Genomic DNA, 26,786 nt, shown 5'->3' on the forward strand with positions numbered 1-26,786 from the left:
TTGGTTTTTTGTTTGTTTGTTGTTTGTTTTGAACAGGGTTTCTTATATTCCAAGCAGGCTTGAGTTCACTGGGTAGATGAAGATGGCCTTGAATTTCTGATCCTTCTCATGCTGGGATTACAGGTGTGGCCTCCACACCTCAGTCTATGCAGGCCTAGGGGTCAGGCCTAGGGCCTATGTGTGCCTAATTGAACTGCATCCTCAACCCAGTTCCAATTACAGAAAGAGGGGCGGGCAGCATGGCTCAAATGGTAAAGGTACTTGGTCACCAAGCCTGATGAGCTGAGTTTAATCCCTGGAAAACCCACATGGTGGAAGGAGAGAGCTGACTCTTACAAATTGTCCTTTGACCTTCCATGGATACAAGCACACACCAACACACACACATACACACACACACACACACACACACACACACACACACACACACACACACACACACCAATGTAATAAAAAAAAAAAAAACTTAAAAAAAAACCAAACCCAGTGGTTTGAAAATCAGAACCAGAAGTAAAAAGTTTAGATTCATGAACAACCACTTTACCTCAGGTAAGAGTGAGTGGTATTGAATACATGTAGCTGTGAGTTTCGGCTACACCTCTTTGACTCCTGGTGGATCACAAGCCCCGCCCAGGAACTACTTTTGGATCCTTGAATGAAAAACACACGGGAATTGGTTTTTCCTGAAAATGCATTGACTCTCTTGAAGACTGGGTACCCCTAAGCCTTTCCCTGCAGGTCCCCGGGCCCAGTCAGGGAAGTGGCCAGTGGCCCCTTACCCGAGATCTCACGTGTCTAGTTGGCTTTAGCTCCTGCAGCTTCTGCATCCCTTCCCTCTTCCCAGAGTCATGGTGATTCTCCCCACTCCACTCTTCATCCTACCCTCACCCTAGGAACTCTAAGTGTCCGCCCCTTGCCCAGCCATTTGCCTTTGGTGTCTTTATTTTTTATTTTATTTTTTTAAGAACCATCTTTTATTGGGGGAGGGGTCACCAATCCTTCTTGGCCGCCGCCTTCCGCATGGCTGCCAGCACGTTGCTCAGCTCCTCCCTCTTTCTCTTGGCGCGGATGTGCGCGCCCACCCTCTTCTTGATAAACTTGAGTGCTCGCTTGTCCTTGGACACCTTGAGCAGCTCCATGGCGCGCCGCTCGTAGGGCGCGAAGCCGCACACCTCCCGGATCATATCTTGCACGAACTTGGTGTGCTTAGTGAGGCGCCTGCGGCGGCGGCTGTGTCTCGGCTTGCTGATGTTTTTTCGTCACTTGGTGGCCTTTGTTGAGGCCCACGGCCATGGGGTAGCGCAGGGCCATGGCTGCAGCTTTCCGATGGCGGCCGGACAGGAAGCTGGTGTCTTTATTGGTCGATCAGAAACCAATCGAGGACAAAGAATTTCAGCATCTGGGGCTGGAGAGATGGCTCAGTGGTTAAGAGCACTGACTGCTCTTCCAGAGGTCATGAGTTCAAATCCCAGCAACCACATGGTGGCTCACAACCATCTGTAAAGAGATCCGATGCCCTCTTCTGGTGTGTCTGAAGACAGTGACAGTGTATTCGTCATATATAAAATGAATAAATAAAATCTTTAAAAAAAAAAGAATTTCAGCATCTGGACACGCAGTTTTCTGATTGAGTCAAAGCATTAGAACCAATCTCCAACAAATATATATGTGTATGTGTGTGCATGTATGCATGGGTATACATGTGTATGTATGTATTTATACATACACACACAATGTGTGTGTAGATAAGGCACACATGTGGAGGTCAGAGGACAACCTGCAGGAGGTAGTCTTCACAGCTGTCTTGAGAGTTCCTTCCAACGTGCATGTGAGGGTCAAACTCAGGTCCTTACGTTTAGCATCGGGGCCCCTTTACTCACCGAGGCATCTCTCAGGGCCTTTGAATTATTATTATTATTTTTTTTTTTTTTTGGTTCTTTTTTTTGGAGCTGGGGACCAAACCCAGGGCCTTGCGCTTCCTAGGCAAGCGCTCTACCACTGAGCTAAATCCCCAGCCCCTGAATTTATTTTTAAAACCTTTAGAAGTTTTACTTATCGCCGTGCCACATGCATGTATGATGCACGGGTTTGCATGCTGGCACCCACACACCACAGCACACATGTGGCACCCACACAACATAGCACACATGTGGAGGTTGGGCTCAGGAGTCTTTTCTCTCTCTTTGTCTTGAGATCCGGGGAGCAAACTCAGGCCTTTAGGCTTCTGAAGCTCAGATTATTCTGACTCTTCTAGTCCTGTGACTTTGGGCAGGTGACCTGGATATGTACCTCAGTCTCCTGGGTTGTAAAACAGCAGAGAGTATCTGGCCGTATTGTATGTCAGGTTTCAGTTCCATTGCTAATTGTGTTTGATCTACTGCCCTAGAACTCCGAGGGGCGATGAGGGAAAGTGCATGTCATACAGCACACGTTACAAACACCGACTGTGAGTAATTAAAAAATTAACCATCTGCTGAACATATTTCACGCGTTTCTCATTTTTAAAATCATATATTTACTTTTATTTTATGCACACTGGTGTTTTGCTTGCATGTATTTCTGTGTGAGGATGTTACAGACAGTTGTGAGCTGCCCTGTGAGTGCTAGGAATTGAACCCAGGTTCATCTGGAAGAACAGACTCTTAACCCCTGAGCAATCTCTCCAGCCCCGGGTGGCTTAGCCCCAGGTTGTCCCCAGGTTGCTCATTCTGTGTGTGTATCTTTCTCTCCCTCCCTCCTAACTTCCCTCCCTCCCTCCCTCCCTCCCTCCCTCCCACTCTTCCCCTCCCCCTCCCCCCTCTCTTTCTCGATCTCATTCCCAATGTAGCCTCCTGCCTCTGCCTCTCAAATACGGGGTTGTACCAGTGTACACCGCCACGCCCCGCTGTTATTTAACGCACTTTTATTAAAAGATTCCACGTGCGTGGTCTCCCAGAGAATGAGGAGTGGGAAGGACCACAAATGGACCTGAATGTACTTCAGTTCACCCACTTCCCAAATCATCCCGCACGGTCACTCGTGCTGGGGCCCACTAGGACCTCAGTCCAGCAGAGGGCGCTGTGACCTCAAAATGCAATTCTCAGCCTGCCCCTTGGCACAGACGTGCGGAGATGGAAGGAGGGAACCCACTGGGGCATTTTGGCTGCACCCCCTTCAGGCCCTTTGTCCCAACCAACTTCTTTCTCCAAGCACTCAGCAAATCTCCTCAGCCACGCTGCTTGCTGCGGTGTGAACATCACCTCCCTTACTCAGTGAAGCGATCGGCTGGAGATTTCAGCCTTCTGTTACTCAGTGAAGTAACAGATCGGCTAGAGATTTCAGCCTCTGGATCTTTTTTTTCTTTTTTTTTTCTTTTTTAAAAAACCCTAAGAGCCTCATTTCAGCGGTGAATCATCGGCCTTGTGCTGCTTGCTCTCTTTCTGTTCCAAATTCCAAGGCGGCAACTTCTGTCTTAGCCTTCTGGGCACCCGCAGCCATCTTTATCGCAGCCCAGCTCCTCAAAACAAAATTCATTCACTCTCCAGTCTACTCTTGTTTCAACTGTGCTGGAAGACAAAGAGCCTCTTCTCCCAGTCTTTCATCAAACAGTTCTTTGGGACCAAGATTACTTTCATGCAGAGTTGAAGAGAGTTAACCTTTATTGAGGGCATACGCTGCGCCAAGCACTTGACATTACCCTCTCAATTACTCTGAGAGGTTTCTGGCCCATTTAGTAGGTGACACAGTTAAGGCTAAGGGACATTCTAAGGTCACACAGTATGGAGCCATTTTTTTTTTAAATAATAATTTTTGGAGAGGGCAAAAGGTTGGAGAAATGGCTATGCAATTAAGATTACTTGTTGCTAGGGGTTGGGGATTTAGCTCAGTGGTAGAGCGCTTGCCTAGGAAGCGCAAGGTCCTGGGTTCGGTCCCCAGCTTTTGCAAGAGGAGCCAGGTTTGGTCCCCAGACCCCTCATTGTAACTTACATTTGCCCACACTTTCCATTGGGAAAGATTTCACACGCTCTGGCCTCCTTGGGCAACAGGCACACATATGATATACAAACCTAAGGTTTTAAAATTAATTAATCTATTGTGCTGCACTGCATACAGAAGAATGCATAACATGCCCAGGACACTGTTCTGAAGGGTCAGGTTTCTTCTTCCACTGTGTGCACTGGGGACTGAGCTCAGGCAAATGCTATACCAATGAGCTACATCCCCAGCCTTCCAATAACATTTGTTTGTCTGTTTTTTCCAGATATGGTTTCTCTGGGTAGTCCTGGCTATCCTGAAACTCACTCTGCAGGCCAGGCTGGCCTCCAACTCATAGATCCACCTGCCTGTGCCTCCTGAATGCTGGGATCAAAGGTGTGCACCACCACCATGAGAGATTTTTTATTTATGAGCATGTGTGCCAGTTGAGTGCACTGGACTTATAGGCTTTTGTGAGCCGAACTAAGCTTGGGTCCTCTCGAAGATTGGCACCCACTCCTCATTACTGAGCCATCTCTCCAGTCCCCAACAAACTTCTTTGTATTACATTTATTTGTGAGATGGGGGAACACGCACACCATAGAGGATGTGCGGAGGTCAGAGGACAAGTTGCAGGAACCACTTTTCTTCTGCTGTGTGGGTCCCAGGGATGGCGGGCAGGTCATCAGACTTGATGTCAAATCCCTCTGCCCACTGAGCCATCTCACCAGCCCACTAACTCTTTTTTGTTTAATACCAAAGTACTTTATGTGTGTGAATTTTTGTCTGTGCACCATGTTTTTGCAGTGCTCACAGAAGCCAGGAGAGGACACTAAATTCTCTGGAACTGGAGTTTTTTGCTTTTTGTTTTTTTTTCCGGAGCTGAGGACCGAACCCAGGGCCTTGTGCTTGCTAGGCAAGCGGTCTACCACTGAACTAAATCCCCAACCTCAGGAACTGGAGTTTTACAAACAGGTGTGAGCCACCATGTGGATACAGGGCTGGATGCTGAGAATGGATCAGCCCGGGTTCTCTGGAAGAACAACCAGAGTGCTCTTAATTGCTTAACAAGCTCTCTAGCCCCCTAACAATGTCACCTCAGCTAACCTGGACTTGCTATTTTGACCAGGTTGGTCTAGAAATCATAGAGATCCTCCTGACCCCGCCTCCTGAGTGCTGGGATCAAAGGTGTGCACCATATGCACAGCCTAACGATAACGAAAGCAATAAAAATATTTTATTTGTTAATTTTAACTGTGAATTTGTGTGTGTCTGCATGTAGGTACACACACACACACACACACACACACACACACACACACACACAAACACGAGTATAGGTAAATTTGGAGGCCACAGGCATTGGAGTCCCTGGAGCTGGAGTGACATGTTTGTGAGCTGCCATGGTAGTGCAGGGATTCGAACTCAGATACTCTGGAAGAACAGCCAGTGTTCTTTATCACTGATCCATCTCTCCTGTACCTCCCTCAATTTTTCAAATGGTCTTTGAGTGCCTGGACTTGTGGGACCCAAACAGGCTCTACGGATTGTTCAATATCCTTTTTTAATTTCATTGATATCTTGCATATGCAATGCCTGCGCCTGTGTGTGTGTACATGTCACAGCATGTGTGCGAAGGTTAGAGGACCGCTTCATGTAGTCAGCTCTCTCCCTCTACCTTTTACATAGTGTAGAGGACTTGTCTTTCATGTGTATCATAATGCTAAGTGCCGGCCGCCAACGCCTGGTTACCCCAGAGACAAGAGACTCTGCACCTAGACCCAAGTGACACTATGTGCCCTGGACCCAAGTTATTTCTGATTGGTGAATAAAGATGCTCACAGCCAATAGCTGTGCAGAAGAGCTGGGGGGTTTTAAGGTTTCCAGGCTAGGGGATAGGGGTGGGGTAGGTGTTGAGTGAGAACCAGGAGCTGGAGAAGAAGGTGAGGGGAAAGGAGAAGCCACCATGGGTTAGGTGAGTCATGAAGACGTGGCCTGGAAGGCTGGCCAATTGGAATTAAGAGCAGCCCAGATGAGACATAATATTAACTCTGGGTTATCACTAGGAAAGTAGATTTTAATAGGATAGAGGGTAAATATCTGCCCAGCTCTTGTGCTGTTTAATGTTTATTGTAAACAATAAAAGTTGTGTGTCTTTTTTTTTTTTTTTTTCCGGAGCTGGGGACCGAACCCAGGGCCTTGCGCTTGCTAGGCAAGCACTCTACCACTGAGCTAAATCCCCAACCCCAAGTTGTGTGTCTTTTGTCTGGAGAGTAAATGGTCAAAGACGGGGTAGAAACCTGGGATTGAAATTAAAAATTTTGGGGACTGGAAAGATGGCTCAGTGGTTAAGAGCACTGACTGCTCTTCCAGAGGTCCTGAGTTCAATTCTCAGCAACCACATGGTGGCTCACAACCATCTGTAACAGAATCCAATGTCCTCTTCTTGTGTCTGAAGACAGCTACAGTGTACTCATATACTTAAATATATCTTTATAATTTTTTTTCAAAAAAGAAATTAAAAATTTCTACAACAACATCAGCTCCAGGTATTGAACTCGGGGCCTCAGGTTTGCCTGCCGGCTGCCTTTACCTGCTGGGAGCCTTTTTTCGAGCCCCACAAGTGCAATATTTTGGGTTTTTTTAGTTTTTTGTTTTTTTGTTTCGTTATAGTGTTTTGTTTTGTTTTTGAGACAGGATACCACCATGTACCCTTGGCTGTCCTGGAACTGTCTACATAGAGCAGGCTGCCCTCAAACTCTCTTACAGAGCCTCTGCCTTCCCAGAGCTGGGATCAAAGGAGTGTGCCACCACACCCAGTGACTATCCAGTATCTGAACCACTTGTCATATCTGAGTCATGAGCACACGACTGACCAAACTGAGGTGCTACTGTAAGCTAAACTCCAAAGACAGTTTAATGAAGGAAAAAAGAAGCAAATTTAGCCCCAATTATTTTATCTTGATTACACATGGAAATAATCTACATCACTGGATTAAATATTGTTAAGATTCATCTCCCTTGTCTTAATATTTTTTATGTTAAATTATGTGGCTACTAGAATATTTTAAATATCCTGGGTGACTCAGATTCTTTCTCTCTGAGTCAGCGTTGTTCTGGGAGCTGCCTGCTCACTGTAGAGGGTCAGGATGACTCAAATATGGGCATCGCTTGGTCTTCAGAAGAGCTGCTTCCAGCCACCATGTGGGTATCAAAACCTTCGGATACTGAAACCCTTTATATCAAAATGATATGCTATTTGGGGGTAGCCTATGCAGATCTTGGAAACTTACAGTCCCTCCTGCCCATGAGTGCTGGGTAATAACCGTTACTGTTATGGAGAAATAACGGCGAAAAACAGGATGTTTGATGCAGACACACACCTTTTCCCCTCATAATATTTTAGACCCATGGTTGGTTGAATACTTTGTAGGGGATCTGGGGATAAAAGATCTGGGGTGACTGTCATTAAGACCAGGGAATTAAGACCTGAGAACTCCTGGGGGAAGGACGCTGCTGTCATTGTTATGAGGCCCAGGGTGTTCTAAAAGCCCAAATATGGCTCTGGGAAGAAAAGCAGAGGAACGGAAGAGGGGCAAAGCCAGCAGCAAGCCCGGGCACCTGGGGAGGTCACACAGCCTTCATACACTTTTTTTTTTTCCCCCAGAGCTGAGGACGAACCCAGGGCCTTGAGCTTGTTAGGCAAGTGCTCTACCACTGAGCTAAATCCCCAACCAGCCACACAGCCTTCAGACTGTCTTGGCAGCATGGAATTTCATTCTTCCCAAGTGAGATGGGGGCTGGGGGGTTAGGCTGAGCCATGCTAGTCAGGTGGAGAGGGGCCAGTGGATGACAGAACCGACCTTCTTTCTACCTCTGCTCAGGCTTGCTGTCTCAGGTCCTTCTTCCAGCCTCAGGGGAATGCACTCTGAGGGATGCTGTGAGTGCTTTCTTCTAGGAGGAGCCTGGAGGACAGTTCTCCAGACAGCATCTCCCGTAGTCTCACAACTGCTTCCTGCCCAAAGCTCCCAACACTTGATCCCCTTAAATCCCTTCCTTTCTGGGGAGTCAGGTGGCCATGAAGGCTTCACAAGACCTGAGGCACCCAGTTGCTCAGCAAGCTGAAGGGTCCCAGACCTAGGTGGATCTAGTCCACCTGGGACTTTCTGAGGCACTGACCTCTGGGAGCTCCCTGGGCAGGTTTGGAGGAAGGAACTGAAGCTTCACTTTCCCCTAAGGTTAGGGCATCAGTCCCAGCATGCCTTCCTTCCTTTCTAGTTTTTCTCTTCTACTCCTCACCTGTGCCCACCCTAACTTGTACCTGCCCTCACCTCTGTCCAGCCTCACCTCTGCCCACCCCTCACCTTTGCCCAGCCTCACCTCTGCCCACCCCTCACCTCTGCCCACCTTCACCTCTGCCCAGCCTCACCTCTGCCCAGCCTCACCTCTGCCCAGCCTCACCTCTGCCCACCCTCACCTCTGCCCACCCTCGCCTCTGCCCACCCTCACCTCTGTCCAGCCTCACCTCTGCCCACCCCTCACCTTTGCCCAGCCTCACCTCTGCCCACCCTCACCTCTGCCCACCCTCACCTCTGCCCAGCCTCACCTCTGCCTGCCCTGCTCAGGAGCTGCCTTCCTTCTTTCACCAGTGCAGCTCTGTTCTCACACTACGCTTGAGAATTTCTGAAGAGAAAGGGAGTCTTTAAACCCCACAGGAAAGAATCCTGAGGGCTTCCTGGGGCTGCACCCACCTCTTCTCTGAGGGTAGAGCTGCAGTTGTGTCGTTTCTGATTTGTGAGACCGGGTCGCAAGGCTGTAACGTTTTATTGTTTTTATTTTGACATTTTAAAGATTTTACTTATTTAGTGTGTGTGTGTGTGTGTGTGTGTGTGTGTGGTATGTGTATGTACAACCACACACATATGGAGATTGGAGGACAACTTGTGGGAGCTGGTTCTCTTTCCTACAGTGTGGGTTCAAGGGATCAACTTCTAGTCATCAAATTTGACAGCATCTCTCCAGCTCAGAGTTCTGAGAACCCATCAGAGGTTGGCAAAAAGGAGCCAGACCTCAGATGAGCACTTTGCTATACACTGTGATTCCAGCATTTGTAGGCGAAGGTTAGGTTGCCCGACGTATGGAGACCTTGTATCAAAACAAACAGGTTCAAGATCCGTTGTCAAAAATAAACCCTATTCCCCAAACAACCAGACCTTTCTTTTTTGTTTCCTGAACCTACCTGATGTCCACCAAAATAGGCCATCCCGGGGTTGGGGATTTAGCTCAGTGGTAGAGCGCTTACCTAGGAAGCGCAAGGCCCTGGGTTCGGTCCCCAGCTCCGAAAAAAAGAACCAAAAAAAAAAATAGGCCATCCCATCCTCAGTCTATCCCCATGGGGTTTCCGCTGGGCCTCAGAGTCAGCTCTGCCCTTATTCCTGTTATAAATTCTAAGGACCCTTTAGAAAATGCTCGACCAGGAACCCTGACTTCTCTTACAAAACTGTACTCGAGGCTGATATGAACTCAAGGAGGTTAATTCCTCCCCTCCCCCAACTCCACCCGACACACCCCTTTATTGACCAACAGGACCACAGAGTATTGTGTACCTCGGACACTTCACCTCTGTCCTAGCGGTAATGCACACCCTCGCCTAGACACGCGAAGTTCCCACCATACCGAGGGCTCCCCCTAGTGGAGACAAGAAAAACCTATCAGAGACTTGGAGGGAAAGAGAGGGAAACCCTGGAAGGAAGCAATGTGGGTCAAAGGCTTGGAGACCCACCTAGTAAGACAATCCTTCTTCTTCGCTCTCCTCCCTCTAGATTGGGGGTGAGCCTAAAAAGGGACGGGAGATCCTGTCGTCTCCTTTCATTCGCCGAACCTGGCCCACCCTACGGTTCCCTGTCTGGTCGAAATGAGAGAGATTGAATTTTCTGTGCTCAAGCTGCGAGGAGAGAAAAACTGAGTAGTCCCCAGTTTCTCCCACAGACAGCCTCCTCCCTGTACCCCCACCTTCCCCACTGGATCTCTTACTAAAAACCTCTCTTTTTCTTCCATCATATCCAAAAGCTAGGCCTGGTTTGGAGAAGGGATGGCCTAAGAAGGGTTGCGACAGTGTGCGTTTGCTTTGGGGTCCTCCAACTTGAGCAAGCCCAGCCTTCCCTCTCCTTCCCCACCCCCACCCTCCGGAGTTCTTGATTTGGCTCCTGTTCGTGCTTCCTTCTTTGGAGAACTCCTAGGAAGGCCCGTGTCCCGCCAGGACAGGGCAGGAAAGAGAAGAGAGGACTCGGGGAGAGGCGCAGGGAGACTCCAGAAGGTTGAAGGCTGGAATTAGGGGGTGAGGACCCGCGTCCTTCCTGCCTTGAGGGGCGTATGCAAAGAATTGCTAATTGCAACTAAACGAGGCCTCGGCGTGGGGGAAGGGGCAGCCCGGGCTGTCAGGGGCTACCGCCTCTTTGAGTGCCCGGGTAAGGCCAGGCCAGCCCGCTCTTCTCATGTAAAGCAGCTTTTTGTCTGGGGGAGCCAGGGCTGGGGCCAGGGGCTGGGGAAGGGGCCCAAGCCTTTGGCAAGTTTCTTGTTCCCCAGAAAAGGAGAAGGGTGCCGAGGCCTCCTCAGAGTGAGGACGCCCCCCCTCCGCCCCCGTCCCCTCTCAAGCTTTTTATGTGGGGGTTGATGGGGTGCTGCCCAGCAGGAGGGGGTGGGCCTGGGATCCTAGCACCCCCCTTGCTGGGCTGTGGGAAAGAACTGAGCACAAAGAAAGGGGCTGGCCCAGTGAGTTGGGAGACAGGGCAACTCTTATCCAGGGACATCCTGAGCTTGGAGAATCCGGCATTGAAGCCCCTTCTCCCCAAGGATGTCCTCAGAGGTTGTCTACGTCTTATCGGGTTGCCTGAGTCTCGTCCGATAACTGGACCCTCCTTGTTTGTCCCCAGGAGATGGAGTAGGGACAGGATTTTAGTTTGCTTCCTAACAGCCTATCAGAGAAGATATCTTTGCTCTCAAAACTGAACTTGAGCTGCAAGCACTTAATCCCAGATACTAGGAGGACTGAGGCAGAAGGATCATTTGACCTAGTGGCTAGAGCTCTGCCCAGGCAACTTAGCACGATCCTAGCCTTAAAATAAAAAAATAATAATCATGATACTGAGGCTTCGGGTCTCTGGGACCATATAGCCTTCAATATGATTGATGGTTTGGTTTTTGTTCTGAGTGATAGGTTCTCACTATGTAGCCTCTAACTCGTGATTATTTTTTTTCTCTTTTTCGGGGCTGGGCATCGAACCCAGGACCTTGCGCTTCCTAGGCAAGCGCTCTACCACCGAGCCAAATCCCCAACCCCCTAACTTGTGATTCTATTGCTTTGGTCTGCCTGTTAGAGGCCTACACCATGCACTTTTGAGATATTGGCTGTCGTAATCCAGAACTCAGGAGGTAGAGACAGAAGTATCTCAGTGAGTTCAAGGCCTGCCTGCTCTGCATGAGTTCCGGACTAGGCAGGGCTACCTATCGAGGCTCTTGTGGAGATAGAAAGGTATATCCTCGCCCACAGGTTGCCCGTAGAGCTGTCTATCAGTGTATGCCTAGCATTCACACAGCCCCACGTTTGATCTCCAGCACCACATATAACCAGGTATGGGGAAGCGTACCTTTAAGTCATACTTTTTTTTTTTCTTTTTTTCGGAGCTGGGGACCAAACCCAGGGCCTTGTGCTTGCTAGGCAAGCACTCTACCACTGAGCTAAATCCCCAACCCCTAAGTCATACTTTTAAGTCCAGCTTTAGGAGGATCTCTGGGAAGCTTTGTGAATTCAAAGCCTACCTGGTCTACATAGCGAGTTTCAGGCCAGCCTAGTCTACGAAGAGAAACCCAGTCTTGAAGCAAAATCATACAAACCAAGATTCACTACTTATCCTGCTCCCAGTGTGGCCTAGCGCTCCCATCCTGCAGACTAGAGAGACAGAGTCCAACAGTGAACCAGCCCTGAAGAACAGACGTGGTTCAAGGGCTCAGGGAGATGGGGTGAAATCACAGGAGAGGTTGTTTATTTTCCTGTGAGATATCCACTTCACTCAAGCAGCTCCTTTCCCTTCCTCAGTTTTGGTGCTCTTCGGTCAGTCTCCTCGTCACCATATGTCACTCTGTCTAGGCCCCTCAGCCAGGTGGAAGATGTGGACTTCCAGCCTGCCAGATACCCAGAGATTCTTGGTCTCAGAGTGTCTTTGGCCAAGGGGCTCTGGCATCTGGCCAGTGCCTTTCTCCCTGCTGGACTCACTCCCCACTGGCCCCTAATCCATCTCACCCAGCAGGAAGCCCTTAAGCTCCCTTTTCAATGGCCTTCCCCAGCCTGCTGTGGGCTCTGAGCCTTTCTATATCACCCTTGGCAGGAGCTATGTTGTACAAGCTGGAGAGAGCTGCCCTTAGAAAAGAGGTCATCTTGCCTCAAACAGCTTCCCGCTCCTGGCTGGCTGGCTGCCCCTCTCCTCTCCCCAGGGTCACCCTTCTACTACGTTGCCTGGGCGTCTTGTGGCACGGAGAGCCCTGGCTAAGTCACACGGCAAAGTTCTACACGGTTCAGGTGGTGTAGAGAGGAAGCTACAGAGACGGAGGGCAGGATGCTGGGGTCTGGGGGAAGTGTGGCCGTCAATAGTGGCCTCGGCTCTGTGCCATATCTTCTTAAAAGACCACTCTTCACTTTCCCTGACGCTTCCAGATTTTCCAGGGCATTCTCAGGCTGTGATGCAGCCCAGATAGCACCAGGAGAGCCCAGCCCTTGGGAGAAAAGAGCCAAGCTGAGGGGTGGCAAGGGCTGGGGCACGGGCCCTTTCTTTCTAGAATGTATTACTAATTGCTTGTCAACCCTGGTATTGAAGATTTGACAGCTTGAATCATTCTTGAGTGGGCGTGGCTTCAAATCCCCAGTCCCATGACTCCAGCACGTCGACTTGTAATGGTTTTAATTTTTGGTTTGGAAAATACGATCTTTTTTTTTTTTTTTTTTTTTCCAAGCTGGAAGTACCAGCTCACATCTAGAACGCAAGCCGAGACAGGAGGATTGCCAAGAATTAGAGCGGCCTTGCCTGGACTAGGTTGTGAGTTACTGGGTGATTGGATCTCAGAGTGAGACCCGACCCCTTACAGCTTGTGCGGCCTCTCTATCCTCGGCTTACTTCTGCACCCCTGTTTCTCCAGTGTCTCTGTGTGGGGTCTTCCCACCTAGGTCCCTTTTAGCCTGGCCTGGAAGTCTGCAGCCTAGGAGTGGCTGGAGAAAAGTTGGGGACGCCGCCAAGAGGTCTGTTTGTAGTTCAGATTCCTCTCATTCCAGACTCAGCAGGCTCTCGAAAGGAAGGACTGGGATTGGGAGGAGGATCCTTGGTGCACCAGCTGTGGGGGGAAGAGGGGGGGTTCATCCTCTGCAGCTGACCCCCAACCACAAGTAAGAGGACCCTAGGACCTGCATGTACTGACTGCAGCCCTTCGTTCCCCAGCAGCCTTCACTTCCAGGCCCCTCCCAACATGGGGGCTGTAGTCATGGCTGAATTCCTTGCATCTTTTCGAGTTCCTCTTTCTCCTGGGCACGGTAGGGAGAGCATTTAGATAGAGACTGAGTAAGGAGGAATTGCCTGGAGAGTGTTGCTGGTTCAGCCTCAGCTTCAAAGAAGCCACCAGTCCTCCCCCCCCCCCCAACTGAAGTCTGCAAAGTTTTATTTTAACCCAGCAATGGATTTGTTATTCTATCCTGCAACCCCTAGACCAAAGAATTTCTCAAGGGTTATCTGGGGTGACCTTACCCTGGGGGAAGGCAACCTGAAACCCCCAAGCCTCCCTTCCCAGTGACTTCAGGGTTTAGAAATCCCTGTACCTGCACCTCTCCCTGGGAAACACCCCTCTCAGGGTTTCTTCCTGACCCAGGCAGTGGAGGGAAAACAAACATTGCCGGCAAGGGTTGGGTGTCCATCAAATGAAGTGACCACTTTGTCTGACCTTCTCAACCCTTTGAGGAAGAAGATTAATGTCGCCTTTTGTCACTGAGTGACCTATGCCAGGAAGGACCACGTTGGCCATTGAGTTTAGGCTCAGTTGTTGAGCTTCAGGAGTCTGAAGAGGGAGCCTGGGGGCATTGAGGGACTTGGAGAGGCTGTGAAGACTCCATTGGAGTTGCAGGGTAGTGAAGCTGGCAGGTAAGAAAAAAAAATCATTTGTATATGTGTGGGGATGGGGGTTTAGACAGGGTTTTTTTATTTTGTTTTTCGTTGTTGTTGTTGTTGTTGTTGTTGTCTCCCCCCTCCCCCCCGCACTCCCCAACATGGGTTTCTCTGTGAAGCCCTGGCTGTCCAGGAACTGAATCTGTAGACCAGCCTGACTTCTGAGTGCTGGGATCAAAGGCAGGAGTCACCACAACCCCGCACATAAATTACTGGTTTAAAGAGAAGTCTTTACTAAGGAAGGGACTTCTATATAGGATCCTGTAGGGTCTGAGAGCTGGGTATTAAGGAACATTTCTAATTCAGACCAGGGTCAAGGAGAAAAGAGAAGTTCAGGGGGGAAGAAATTCAGGGGGCCAGTTTCTTGAGACAGCATCCTTCAATTGATCGAGTGATGATTGATTTAAATTTAAAGAATCTAGTCCTTCCTTCTGTTTTTCCCTCCAGACACCACAGAGATTCAGATGAGTTTCTAGGGCATTTGACACATCTTCTGTCAGTGAGGCCTTCTGTCAGCGGGCACCCATTATTACTTTGAATGTTTCCTAAGCAGTCCACATTTCTGGATAATTTTATGAACTAAGTCTTGGTCTGTGCCATGGCCTGAGCCTAGTGGGTGTACCACTTTAATCCCAGCACTTGGGAGGCAGAGACAGGAGGATCTCTGTCTACTCAAGAGTTCTAGGTCAAGGGCTGGAGAGTTGGCTCAGGAACAGTACTGGTTGTTCTCCCAGGGGACTCAGGTTTAGTTCCCAGCACCTACCTGGCAGCTCACAACTGTCTGTAACTCCAGTTCCAGGGGTCAAATGGCCTCTTTTGGCCTCTATGGGCACTGCACGTATATAAAACACAGACATAGGTGCAGGCACCCCCACACACACATAATAAAATAAAATAATCTAAAAAAAAAAAAACAAAACCCAAAACCTAAAAACTACCTCAGAGACCATCTCTGTTTATCCTACAGGGAAAGGTGTTTACCCACACTAAGAGGAATTAGATGTCCCGACTTTAGGGCATGCTGGTGGTGAATCTTGTCTTTTGTATTTTGGAGAGCTGAGCCAAAATACAGCCAAAATACAAATTACTCATTTGTATGTCACCATCACTATGGGGTTGATGATTTCTGTAATACAAATAGTCTTTTTGGAAACTGTACGCGTCCATCCTTGCCCGGAAGAAAAGCTTATTGGAAGGTCCTTAAATTTTCCTATCTGGAGCTGGAGATTTGGCTCTGTGGTTAAGAGCACTGGGGTTTGATTCCCAGCACCCACGTGGTAGTTCACAACTATCAATAACTCTAGTCCCAGGGGATCCGATGCCCTCTTCTGGCCGCTCCTGGAATTGCATACACATGGTACACAGACGAAACACCTATACACGTTAGATAAGTACATTCTCCCATCTATCTGTGGCAGGAAGAAGCAATCTCTAGAATGAAGCTAATATGATAGTGGTGCCATTCACAGCCTTTTTATTTTTATTTTTTATTTTTATTTATTTATTTATTTTTTTGGTTCTTTTTTTTCGGAGCTGGGGACCGAACCCAGGGCCTTGCGCTTCCTAGGCAAGCGCTCTACCACTGAGCTAAATCCCCAACCCCGCCTTTTTATTTTTTTTGGAGTGAGTGAGTTATGAAACCCAAGGGATTCCTACAAAGCCATGGGAAAAGGAAGAAGAGCTGGGATTCCTAAAGAAGCCACTCCCCAACTCCAACCTTTGGGGTTCCCAGTTGCTCTCATTTTTGGAGGGAAGCCATGGGAGAGAGGCCATGGTCATGAACTGATGCCACATCCGTGGCTGTCCTGTCAGCCTCTGTTCCCTTCAGAGCCCTCACCTGTTCCCTTTGATGTCCTCTACAAAGGATGACTGTCACCCCCTCGGCTGGAAGTATGGCAGAAAGCAGCACGTCTGTTTCCTGGTACTTACGGGCTGCCTACAGCTTTCATGCTTTCTACACGGACACCGAGGACTCATACTGCTTCCTGGGAGTGAGTGTGGACTCTAAGTCTCTTATGGTGACTTAGTCCCAGAGTTCTAATTGTGGCTCTCAGTTCAGCCAGCTGAGCCTTAATCCCTAGAGGGAAGGCCTCACCTTGGAGGTGTCAGTAAGGGTTATTATAGGTTATCTGGCTCAGGGAATCCTTCATTCATCACGAAACTCCCAAGGAAGATCCCATGCCAGGGAGCATCTTTAAGACTTTTCTGGTGAGCATTGTTTGTTCACGGTTATGTTTGGGACCTTGAATTTCTAGTTTTATTTATTTATTTATTTATTTTTTGCATTTAGTTATTTTGTGTGATTGCATTTCTCTCTGTCTGTCTCTCTCTGTCTGTCTCTCTTTCTCTGTGTGTGTGTGTCTGTCTGTCTCTTTTAAATTTTATTATCTATTTATTTACTTACTTTTTGTTTGTTTGTCTTTGTTGTTGTTGAAACAGGGTTCCTCTGTGTAGCCCTGGCTGTTCTGGAACTCTGGAACTTATTCTGTAGACCAGGCTGGCCTCAGACTCAGAGGTCCACCTGCCTTTGCCTCCCAAGTGCTGGGATTAAAGAAAGGCATATGTCACCACCACCTGGCTTGTCCTTTCTTTCTTCTTTCCTTCCTTCCTTCCTTCCTTCCTTCCTTCCTTCCTTCCTTCCTCTCTCTCTCTCTTTCTTTCTTTCTTTCTTTCTCTCTTATAGGGTTATTTATCATTTTATGTGTGTGACAGTTTTGCCTGCATATATACAAAATGTATACAAAATGCCCTGAGTGCCTGTTGCTTGTGGAGGTCAGAAAAGGGCATCGGCTATCCTGGGACCAGAGTTACAGACAGTTGTGATCCAGCACGTGGGTGCTGGGCGCTGGGCACTGCATCGAGGTCCTCTGCAAGAGCAACAAATACTCTTTCACTGCCGATCCATGTATGGACTTACCTTCCTCTGAGAGGAAGGTAACAGGGTTAAGGAAGGAGCAGATTTTTATTTGAACAGCTGAGCCTTCCAAGAGTAAAGCCCCGATGTTTCAGGAGTCCGTTATGACTTAACTGGCGCCTCCCTTTGGATTTCAACAGCTCGTCTATGTGGTGCGATGATAGTATATTCCAGCCCTTTCCCAAGGTCAATTTAGCTGCCTCTGGAATTAGCAGAGCAGCCTCAGGTCTGGTGCTAGCTTTCTCCATGGGACCTACCTCTCAGCTAAGATAGGATGTTGAGGGAAAACCCACAAAGCCATTTCTTTCCTTTCAGTTACATAGAGATGCAAGTCGTTCCCAGTTAGGAATCTCAAAGCTGGGGCTCCAAGAAACACCTACTTATGAAGGCCTTAAGTCCCTCTGGCCCCCTGATGAGGGTTTGTGTTTTTCTTGCCTGGGTTTCTTTTATTGGCTGGTTTCTTTTATAGCTGGGCAAATTCCCCATACACTGGAATTTAGAGCCTGAAGAATCTTGTAATTCCCCCTAAAAACCCCCTAAGTTGTTAAATTTATTTTATTATTATTTTATTTTTGTAATGGAAAAGAAGAACCAGATGATACCCAGTCCTCGCTGAATCCCCTTCCCTTTAGCAATTATTTTATTTATGTAGTTATTTTGTGTGATTGCATCTCTTTCTCTCTCTCTCTCTCTGTGTGTGTGTGTGTGTGTGTGTGTGCGCACTTATCACATGTGGAGGTCTAAGTAATTGGTTGACAGTTAGCACAACTGAACTTTATTTTAGAAACCTTATAGCCCCCTGTCAGATGAGGACTAACTCAGTTCCTTCCTGGGAATCCTCTGTAGGGATACAAAGGATCATTCACATATTGGGGGACCCTAGATAAGGTCTGGCCCAAGAGGTGGGAACTGTCCTTGGATCCCAGAGGCAGGATCATTCACGCCAGCTGGGTACGGGGATGGGGGGTGGTAGGGGTGGGGTCGAGTCCTCAATGACAAATAGGTACTGGGACTCAGAATGTAAGGGTTTACAGAAAAGAGAATCCTGTAAGTCTAGTGCAATAAACCCTTCTGGGGTCCTTTGGGGTCTGGGCTCCGAGAGTGTGTAAGTCGGGGCTGAAGGGGTGAAGTGGATTCCACCTTTATTAATAAATCTGAAGCCTTGGAGTAGTCTCCACTCTCTATTGGATTTTGAATTTCAGGATTAGGAGCATTAGCTGTTGTTTTTCATTAGCTGTGATGTTTGGTGAAGCCCTGCTGTGTCTGGTTGAAAGGTTACTGTCATTAGTAGGGAAATAAAAAGGAAACTGTTAGCAGAGGCAGCCAGATTTCAAGGCCAGCCAGGACTGTCGCAGTTACAGAGTGAAACCCTGTCACAAGAAAACAACAACAAAAAAACAACAACCCAGTAACAAACAAACACCGGGTGTTGGTCTCGTGCCTTTGATCTCAGCACTCAGGAGGCAGAGGCAAGAGGATCTCTTGAGTTTGAGACCAGCCTCATCTGCAGAGTGAGTTCCAGGACAGCCAGGGCTACACCGAGAAACCCTGTCTCTAAAAACCAACCAGCCAGCCAACCTACCAAACAAGGGAAACGGTTTTGCATGGAAAGTGTCCCTCATAGGCCCGTGTATCTGATTAATCTATCCCCAGCTGGTTGTACTGTTGGAGAAGGCTATGGAACTTTTAGTAGGTGGAGCCTTGTTGGAGGAAGTAAGTTACTTGGTAGGTTTGAGGGTTTATAACCTCTTTCCGCTTCCTGTTCAATCTCTTGCCCGTTTCCTGCTCCTGCCCTGTTTTCCCTAACTGTTGCCAGGCCTTCCTTGCCAGGTTGGACTTCATGGCTCAGGAACCGTAACATGAAATAAACTCCTGTATTTCCTCACAGCATCAGGAAGTAACTGGCAGAGAGCCTCCTCGGTGGATTTTAATAGGTGAGGCTGTAACTGCCTTTCCGATCTGCCCCCGTGGATAACCCGTACCCTAGGATGGAGTTTAGTTTCCATTAAGTGGAGAATGAGGTCCTATCCCAGGGGCATAAGAATGGTGGTCCCACGAATGGTGATCCCACGAATGGTGATCCCTAGGAGAGTGCTCCCAGGCACTCTCAGGAAGGTATGGGGAAGAAGGACACGTTCCTAGTTGAAACTGAGAAAGCAGATAAAATATCATGGGCTTTCTAGAAACGCTCACCACAGTGGCGCTACTGGATGAGGGAGGACCAGGATGAGAGTGGATGACTGAGAAGCATCACTACCTACTAAGTAAGAAATTTGTCTCATCCCTCCACTGTCTGACACCCTGTATTTACAGAAAGACGTTTGGTGTTGGGTCTGAGGTGGAAAGGATACCCTAGGCCCTTCGGTCTTATTCTTGTTAGACCAGGGCAGGCTTAGATTCTGTCCCCCTGAACCTTTGCCTCTGGGGACAGCCTGCTCTCCAGTGGTTCTGTGGAGAATTACGATGAAGTACAGGTAGAAAGCCTTGCTTTCCGTTTGGGCACTGTGTCAGCTAGGACTTTACTGCTGTGAACAGACGCCATGACCAAGGCAACTCTTATAAGGACATTTAATTGGGGCTGGGTTACAGGTTCAGAGGTTCAGTCCATTATCATCAAGGCTGGAGCATGGCAGCACCCAGGCAGGCACGGTGCAGGAGGAGCTGAGAGTTCTACATCTTCATCTGAAGGCTACTAGGGGACAACTGAGTACCAGGCAGCTAGGAAAAGGGTCTTAAAGCCCATGCCCACAAGGACACGCCCACTCCAACAAGACCACACCCACTCAGACAAGGCCACACCTACTCTGACAAGGCCATGCCTCCTGATAGTGCCTCTCCCTGGGCCAAGCACATACAAACTATCACAGGGATTCCCTTCTGAAAGCTCTTCCTTCAACACTCAGAGCATTGTCCAATTGGAGACACTTGTCCTGACAGCACTCTGGTTTGGAGGGAGGATGCTAACAAGGCAGTATTCCTTTTGTTTCATGACTCTCCTTGGCTTCCTCCTGGCCTTGGTTATAGACTAAACAGGTGACACTATTGAGAAAATTGACGAGCATAGGGGTTGGAAAGACAGTTCAGCTGATAGGGGCATTTGCTGCTCTTCTGAAGGACCAGGCTTCAATTCCTAGCACTTATATGTATGATTTCTTATAACTTCATAACTCCATTTCCAATAGATCCAGTGCTCCCTTCTGGCCACTGATGGCAATTTTTAAGGGACTGGAGAGATGGCTCGGAGTTTAGGAGAATTGGCTGTTCTTTCAGAGGATCAGTATGACATCTAACACCCACATGGTAGCTCATAACCATCTATAAATCCATTCCCAGGGGGCCTGACAGGTTCTGTGGGCACTGCACACACCTGGTACCCATATACACTTGCAGACAAAATACCCATACACATAAAAGATCTTATATTTAAAAAAAATTAACAACAAAATTCTTATAGGATGTTATTAGGTCCGAGAGGGTCTCTTGCCTGATATCCAGGGTAGCCTGAGGTATAATGGTGGTATATCAAGATCGGGAGTTCCTTGAGGCTAGAGAGAAGGCTCAGCAGTTAGGAGCTCTTACCCAAATCAGCCTTGGGCTTGTTCCCAGCACCCACATGGACGCTCACCATCAGTTACTCCAGTGTCTGGGGCACTGACGCCCTCTTCTGCCCTCTATGGGCACTTGCATGTATATGGTACACATGAACTCATATAAGCACACAGATGTACACACAATAACAAATCGATCTTTGTTTTTGTTTTCTTCCTATCCCTGGCTATCCTGGAACTTGTTCTGGAATCCAGGCTGGCCAGGAACTCAGAGATCCAGAGACATGCCTACCTTTGCCTCCCCAAGTGCTGGGAATTACAGGCATGTGCCACTACTGGTCTGGCTTTAAATATCAAATAGAGAAAATGGGGGCGGGATGAAAACAGGAGGAATTCTTGTTTTGACGCAGGATGAGATGTGATCTTTTATCACGGCCTCTTTGGGTGCTCTAGGAAGGCTGTAGGAGTCTCTGTTCTTTGCACACGAGAGAGCTTGGGGTAATGGAAGGGTTTAGTGCAGGTTCCTTTTCAACCTTCTAAGATGCTCAGTAAGAAATGCTTTTGTCTGAGTCTCCCCATGACACAATCCCATTCGGGGTCACTCACAGGGACTGCCTGCCATCAGCAGGGAGACCATTTCCTTCCTGAACCATTAGTGTTAGTCTCCTGCAGAATTTACCTTATCCATTCGATGCCTCTTCCCATTCCCAGTTTCCCAACTGTGGTCTGCTGTGGTTGTCAAGTTTCCATTAAACATTGGTACATCTTTTCATGTCAAATCACAGGGCCGGGCCAATTCCCAGGAAATTACTCAGGAGACTCTGGGAGTTTACTCAGATCAGGTTTAATTTGTGCGTGCATGCGTGTGTGCGTGTATGCATGTATGTGTGTGCATGTGTGTGCATGTGTACCATGTGTGTTCCTGGTACCCAGAGAGGCTAGAAGAGGGTATCATATCCCCTGGAACTGGAGTTCAGTTGTGAGCTGCCATGTGGGTGCTGGGAACGACATGCTGGCCCTCTACTAAAGCAGCAAGTTTTCTTACCATCCAACATCTCTTCCAGCTTCCATGCAGCTTAAAATATTATTTTTTGAACTTTTTAAAAGAAGGCTTATTTATCTTATTTACATGATTACACTATAGCTGTCTTCAGAAACACCAGAAGAGGGCATCAGATCCCATTACAGATGGTGTGAGCCACCATGTGGTTGCTGGGAATTGAACTCAGGACCTCTGGAAGAACAGTCAGTGCTCTTAACCGCTGAGCCATCTCTCCAGCTTGATTTATTTTATTTTATTTTATGTGTATAAGTATCTTTTTTTTTTTTCTTTCGGAGCTGGGGACCGAACCCAGGGCCTTGTGGTTCCTAGGCAAGTGCTCTACCACTGAGCTAAATCCCCAACCCCTGTGTATAAGTATCTTATCTGCATGCACCTATGTGTTCTATGTGCATGTCTGCTGGAGGTCAAAAGAGGGCATCAGGTTCCCTAGAACTGACTGTGAGCCACTGTGTGGGTGCTGGTAGCCAAACCTAGGTCCTCGGCATAATAAGAAGCACTTTCACCTGATGAGCTCCTCCGGCCATCTCTTCAGCCCCCCATGTGGCATTTTTGATATGAATCAGGTTTATCTCTCAAAGCAAAAAAATCTTGCACACAAGGAAGGTCAGACCATTTCCCTCCTCCTAGAAATACAAGTTGTGTTGTAATATGGTATGATAATTAATACTTCTCTCTGGGCTGGGCGATGTCACACTGTCCTTTTTTTTTTTCCCCCTTCTTTTTTCCCCAGAGCTGAGGACCAAACCCAGGGCCTTGCACTTGCTAGGCAAGTACTCTACAACTGAACTAAATCCCCAAACCCGCCCCCCTTTTTTAAAAAGATTTATTTTATGCATATGAGTACACTGCAGCTGTCTTCAGACACACCAGAAGAGGGCATCAGATCTCATTACAGATGGTTGTGAGCCACCATGTGGTTGCTGGGATTTGAACTCAGGACCTCTGGAAAAGCAGTCAGTGCTCTTAACCGCTGAGCCATCTCTCCAGCCCAAGCACTATCCTTTAATTATTTGTTTGCTTTTCCTTTAGGATCTGGAGGTCAAAGTGGTCCAACTTCTGTTCTGTTCTTTTTATCCCCCCCTTTCTTTTCTTTCTTTCTTTCTTTCTTTCTTTCTTTCTTTCTTTCTTTCTTTCTCTCTTTAGACAGGGTCTGTCTATATAGCCCCTGTTGTCCTGAAACTCACTATGTAGACCAGATTGGTCTCCTACTCATGGATATCCTACTCATGAGCCATGAGTCAGGACACCACATTTTTTTTTTCTTTTTCTTTTTCTTTTTTTTTTTTTCGGAGCTGGGGACCGAACCCAGGGCCTTGAGGTTTCTAGGCAAGCGCTCTACCACTGAGCCAAATCTCCAACCCCAGGACACCACATTCTTAAGCATACATCCCAAAGGAGAAGAAGCAAGGGGCAGCCTTTGGCTCTGAGTTGCTAATGGGCATTTGGTGGGTGTTCTGTGGAGTCCCAGACAGGCCTCCAGGCTGTAATGGTTATTATAGCTATGGTCTGTGACCCGAGGACCATGTCCTGTGGGTGACAAAGAGAACCCACAAACTGAAGTAATAGAGCAGGTGGCCAAACTCTCTATTAGAAAGTGAAAGAGGAATTTTGAAACTGGAGGGGTCCAAGAATAGATAACGTCCAAGGAAGGGTTGTGCTTCTAAATGGTTACAGAACAAAGAAAATTATGTCACCACACTTAGTAGCACACGCCTTTAATCCCAGCACTCAGGAGACAGAAGTAGTTGGGTCTCTGCGTTTGAAGCCAGCCTAGCCTACGGAGTGAGTTCCAGGACAAAGAAACCCTGTCTTGATAAAATTAATTAATTAATTAATTAATTAGTTAAGCAGAGAAAAACAATATTGGGATAGACTGTGAAGGCTGACTTACCTTCTCCTGTTGCACAAGGTAACTGGCTGCTTTTGCAGCAGAATTTTGTCATAAGCTAATACAACTATGGGAAGATTTTCAAGCAGTGGCCTGTGACCTTGTTGAACATCAGCAAAAGGTGCCATGAGAGCTTGTCTAGGTGACGAGGGTCTCCAGGCATTCAGCCTCTTGGGTCTGGCTCATGACTGCCTAGATTGTCTCTGTCTCTTTCCTCCAATAATGTTTGGATTCTGGAGCCCATACTCCAAGAGAGGCCAGAGGATGATGCTTCTGTCTTCCAGAAGCTGCAGTCCTGGAGCAGCCTGGAATAGACACTTGTCCACCACAATGCTTGCTGAGAGCGTGAGTACAGAACAGAGCTGAACTGGGCCTCTGTCGAGAGTAACCAGGCTGTGAACACCCTGAATAGACTGGGAAGCGGATAAGTCCAGATCATGCACCAGAGTTATTTGGAGAGTATAAGTTTGGATCAGCAGGCAGGGCCAAGAAATGACACCAGTCTCCTTCCTCAATTCTAATGTATGTAGACACTAGGAGTTCTAATGGCGCAGCTGAGCTCTAAAAAAAAGTTCTATTTGACCTGGGCACAGTGGCACTTGAGAAGTAGAGGCAGGAGAATGAGAAGGTCAAGACCATCCTTGGCTACATAATGAGTTTGAGGTCAGTCTGGGATATATGAAACTCAAAGGAATGGTCGGGATTTGTGGTGAGCACATGCTCAATTAGTTCTTTCTTCTCATTTGTCCGGAAGTTACACGATGAACCCTACAAAAAATACTGGCGAGACGAAGATGCTGCCTGGAATCCAAGCATCTGGGGCTGGATCCTCCCATCATGTCCCCTGAGAAGGTCCAGCTGGAGAGACAAGCTAACATGAACATCCCCTCATGTTAGGACTCACTGTTCTTTCTACTCCTGATGCTAAGGTTGGGCCTCTTTGAGACTTTATATCCACCGTAGAGCCTGAGCTAGAGAGTGTCTAAAGCCTTTAGGGGGCTAAGGCTGTGATGAGAGAAGACAGGGTGTAGGGGGTTGGGAGAAGTGACTGAGAAAGAGAGGGGAGAGAGGGTAATAGCTTTGTGTTCCCACTGGAACGCAGCATCCTCCATAATTCACACTGAACTTCAGCATGAAGAATCTACAAGGGGCTGGGGATTTAGCTCAGTGGTAGAGTGCTTACCTAGGAAGCGCAAGGCCCTGGGTTCGGTCCCCAGCTCCGGAAAAAAAAGAACCAAAAAAAAAAGAATCTACAAAACTATTTTTGGTGCATGTGTTACGTGGTGGGTATGTGTGTAAGTGTCCGGAAGTGAGCCTTCTTCAAATCAGTGTCTATGCAGCATGCATGCACAATAAAGCCAGAGGCGGACCAGCAGGGCATTCCTCCATAGCTCTCTACCCTCGTTTATGTACTTAAAAAGTTTTATGGGCTCAGCAGGCAAATGCATCTGCTGTCAAACATCACATCCTGAATTCCATCCCGAAGACCACATGGAGGGAGAGACAAACTCCTGCAAGTTGTCCTCTGACCTACACAGGCTGGCTGCCTGCTGTGGTGTTACTTAGCAATTTCCTCCTAGAGAAAACATGCCACCCTGCAGGGAAGCCCTTCAAAACTAAGGAAGTAAACAACTCAAAAGCATTAGGAAGTCCCTGAAACTGACCAGATTCACTAGGCTCTTATCTCTCCAAGGTTATATAAACGATAAAGTCTTCTGAGAGAGACACTGAGAACAGATGAGCTGTCTGGAGGAGACTCCAGCCATCTAAGCTGCCTGCAAAATTGTGCAGTGAGCACTATGCTTCCAGGTTCTGTGCTCATCATCCATGCTGGGATAAGCTTTTGGTGATGCAGCCATCTTTGAGTGATTTCTGCTACTCCACCCATACTCCGCATGTAGTCACAATAAAACTCATTGGCTTACCAAGCTGGACTTTGTGATATCTGTACTTCCATCCACTGTCAGTTCCTATACAGAATGAGTAGACATGTTCACACTTCCCCAAGAATGTATGCCCCACCCCCGAAAAGAACAAATAAGTGTAATGCAAATATTTTAAAGATCAAACATTACATTTAAAAATTATTTTGAATAGTAATAATACAAAATTAATTTTTTTGAGACAGTTTCTTTGTGTAGTCTTGGCTTCCCCGAACTGGCTCTGTAGACCAGGCTAACCTTGAACTCACAGAGATCTACCTACGTCTCCTTCCCCAGTGCTAGGATTAAAGCTGTGCACCATCATCGCTTGGCACAAAATTAATTTTGTAATAGTATTACAGATTCACTGGGCATGGTGGCACATGCCCTTAGTCCAAGCACTCAGAAGACAGAGACAGATGAATATCTCTGAGTTTGAGGCCAGCCTGGGCCACATAGTGTGTTCCAGAACAGCCAGGGTTATGTAGGGAAACCCTGTGATAAATTAATTAATTAGGAAACACACACACACACACACACACACACACCCCACACACACACAGAGTTTATTTTGTATGAACGAGCAGAGGTAGAGGAAGAAGATACTTACAGGAGTCAGTTTTCTCTGTTCACCATTCAGGGTCCTAAGTATCAAACCAAGGCACATTAGTTTTTTGAGAGAGGATCTCTCAGTGAACCCAGAGCTCACAAATTCAGCTTGACTGGGTGGCCAGCAAGGAGCCCCGAAGTCTCTGTGCCTCTTCACCCCCAGGGCTGTACCTGGTGTTTTACATGTGTGCTGGGGATCCCAACTCAGGTCCTCCTGCTTGAATGGTAAGCGCTTTACCTAAAGGAGTAGTTTTCATTTCTGTCCTCATATATCTTCTTATCTGGGGTCTTAACATCAATTTAGAGGGACCATAGGCCATAGATAAATAACCAGAAAATATCCACAGCTCCCCGCTGTAGCATCCCCCAACTCCGGATCTCAGAGACAAAACTTGGCTCAGTCAGACAGGGTTGAAACCGCCTAGGCTGAGGACCTTGTACACCTTACCCAGTTCCTGGGAGGGATGCTGGACCACCTTAAGAAGTGTGTGCAGCTGGGCAGGACATGCAGGATTCCCCATGCCTGCTCCTGCTGTGGTCCTCCCACAACAAGAGGTGGTTTTCAGGCTGGGGAAAGAGGCCAGTTCCCATCCCCCCAGTTATCCCCGCAAAGCCCAGAGAAGGGAAGGAGGGGGAGTGGGAAGGGTGGGGTGGTGGGAGAGCCAGGTCCTTGCTAGTAAATCAAA

At 47.9% G+C, this 26,786-nt stretch overlaps 1 long non-coding RNA gene and 1 pseudogene across 6 annotated transcripts; one reads left to right on the top strand and one right to left on the bottom strand.

The window, feature by feature from the left end:
* Positions 1–961: 961 nt before the first annotated feature.
* LOC108352139 (60S ribosomal protein L36 pseudogene) lies at positions 962–1,346 on the bottom strand (annotated as a pseudogene).
* An 8,834-nt stretch (positions 1,347–10,180) lies between these two features.
* On the top strand, positions 10,181–25,495 carry LOC102550111 (uncharacterized). 6 transcript variants are annotated; one of them, XR_015632134.1, is made up of 6 exons: positions 10,181–10,291; positions 12,961–13,043; positions 13,953–14,132; positions 15,969–16,147; positions 24,324–24,699; positions 24,787–25,495. It is a non-coding gene; the product is annotated as an uncharacterized LOC102550111 (long non-coding RNA). The 6 variants fall into 6 exon arrangements; XR_015632136.1 differs by lacking the exon at positions 15,969–16,147 and adding an exon at positions 18,959–19,004; XR_015632132.1 differs by lacking the exon at positions 15,969–16,147.
* Positions 25,496–26,786: the final 1,291 nt, after the last annotated feature.

The sequence above is a fragment of the Rattus norvegicus genome, chromosome 10 (genome assembly GCF_021556685.1).
Source record: "Rattus norvegicus strain SHRSP/BbbUtx chromosome 10, alternate assembly SHRSP_T2T, whole genome shotgun sequence".
Lineage (NCBI taxonomy): Eukaryota > Metazoa > Chordata > Mammalia > Rodentia > Muridae > Rattus > Rattus norvegicus.